This window comes from Arachis ipaensis, chromosome B7, assembly GCF_059453495.1.
Source record: "Arachis ipaensis isolate K30076 ecotype BB chromosome B7, ASM5945349v1, whole genome shotgun sequence".
NCBI lineage: Eukaryota > Viridiplantae > Streptophyta > Magnoliopsida > Fabales > Fabaceae > Arachis > Arachis ipaensis.
Window position 1 is genome coordinate 55,400,001 of NC_142442.1, and position 2,500 is coordinate 55,402,500.

Sequence of the window (2,500 nt, forward strand, 5' to 3'; positions counted from 1 at the left end):
GGAGCGTTGCAACGGATGCTGGTGACGTTGCAACGGAGGCAGGGCGCGTTGCAACGTTGGCTGGGGGCGTCGCAACGGAGGCAGGTCGCGTTGCCACGGTTGCTGGTGACGTTGCAACGGAGGCAGGGCGCGTTGCAACGTTGGCTGGGCGCGTTGCAACGTTGGCTGGGGGCAGTGCAACGGATGCTAGGGTCGGTGCAACGTTGGCCGTGCGCGTTGCAACAGAGGCAGGGCGCGTTGCAACGGATGCTGGTGACGTTGCAACGGAGGCAGGGCGCGTTGCAACGTTGGCTGGGAGCGTTGCAACGGAGGCAGGGCGCGTTGCAACGTTGGCTGGGCGCGTTGCAACGGAGGCAGGGGACGGTGCAACGTTGGCTGGGCGCGTTGCAACGGAGGCAAGGTGCGTTGCAACGGATGCTGGGTTAGGTGCATCGTTGGCTGGTTTCGTTGCAACGGAGGCACCCGCCGTTGCAACGATGGCTCGGAGCGTTGCAACGGAGGAGCCAAATTTTCATATCTCATAATTGGCTCGTGCATTTTTTCTAAAATTTTGAGGGAACCTTGGTAATATTATGTGAAGGCTGCACAAAAAAATCCAGGTCAAAAATCCCACGTTTGCTCCGTTTTTCATTTTTTTTGAATTTCCGGCTTTCCGGGCGGTAAAAAAATCGGCAAAAAAAATCGGCACGGTGTAAATTCACCAAATTTGGGGGATGGAAAGATCTTATTTTTCTAGAGGTTGTTGCAAAAAACGGCGTCAAAATTCGACCTCTAGAGCACTTTCCTTGAGTATGTCTCCTCACGGAAAAGGACGTCTACCCGTGGCACTTTGGTAATGGCTCGGCAGCCTATTATAGGGGGGAGGGGTGTCGTGATGCTGAAACTCGAGTTGCCCAAAGGCTTGCTGGGCGCAATGCCAGCAAGATGCACGTTGCCTTGCCATCCCCTAGGCACACTAGCAAGCACGTTGTGGTTGTGGTGTGCCGCCGGGCTCCCCCGCCCCCCACGGAGGCACCCGCCGTTGCAACGATGGCTCGGAGCGTTGCAACGGAGGAGCCAAATTTTCATATCTCAGAATTGGCTCGTGCATTTTTCGTGAAATTTTGAGGGAACCTTGGTAATATTATGTGAAGGCTGCACAAAAAAATCCAGGTCAAAAATCGCAGGTTTGCTCCGTTTTTCATTTTTTTTGAATTTCCGGCATTCCGGGCGGTAAAAAAATCGTCAAAAAAAATCGGCACGGTGTAAATTCACCAAATTTGGAGGATGGAAAGATCTTATTTTTCTAGAGGTTGTTGCAAAAAACGGCGTCAAAATTCGACCTCTAGAGCACTTTCCTTTAGTATGTCTCCTCACGGAAAAGGACGTCTACCCGTGGCACTTTGGTAATGGCTCGGCAGCCTATTATAGGGGGGAGGGGTGTCGTGATGCTGAAACTCGAGTTGCCCAAAGGCTTGCTGGGCGCAATGCCAGCAAGATGCACGTTGCCTTGCCATCCCCTAGGCACACTAGCAAGCACGTTGTGGTTGTGGTGTGCCGCCGGGCTCCCCCGCCCCCCACGGAGGCACCCGCCGTTGCAACGATGGCTCGGAGCGTTGCAACGGAGGAGCCAAATTTTCATATCTCAGAATTGGCTCGTGCATTTTTCGTGAAATTTTGAGGGAACCTTGGTAATATTATGTGAAGGCTGCACAAAAAAATCCAGGTCAAAAATCGCAGGTGTGCTCCGTTTTTCATTTTTTTTGAATTTCCGGCATTCCGGGCGGTAAAAAAATCGTCAAAAAAAATCGGCACGGTGTAAATTCACCAAATTTGGAGGATGGAAAGATCTTATTTTTCTAGAGGTTGTTGCAAAAAACGGCGTCAAAATTCTACCTCTAGAGCACTTTCCTTTAGTATGTCTCCTCACGGAAAAGGACGTCTACCCGTGGCACTTTGGTAATGGCTCGGCAGCCTATTATAGGGGGGAGGGGTGTCGTGATGCTGAAACTCGAGTTGCCCAAAGGCTTGCTGGGCGCAATGCCAGCAAGATGCACGTTGCCTTGCCATCCCCTAGGCACACTAGCAAGCACGTTGTGGTTGTGGTGTGCCGCCGGGCTCCCCCGCCCCCCACGGAGGCACCCGCCGTTGCAACGATGGCTCGGAGCGTTGCAACGGAGGAGCCAAATTTTCATATCTCAGAATTGGCTCGTGCATTTTTCGTGAAATTTTGAGGGAACCTTGGTAATATTATGTGAAGGCTGCACAAAAAAATCCAGGTCAAAAATCGCATGTTTGCTCCGTTTTTCATTTTTTTTGAATTTCCGGCATTCCGGGCGGTAAAAAAATCGTCAAAAAAAATCGGCACGGTGTAAATTCACCAAATTTGGAGGATGGAAAGTTCTTATTTTTCTAGAGGTTGTTGCAAAAAACGGCGTCAAAATTCGACCTCTAGAGCACTTTCCTTTAGTATGTCTCCTCACGGAAAAGGACGTCTACCCGTGGCACTTTGGTAATGGCT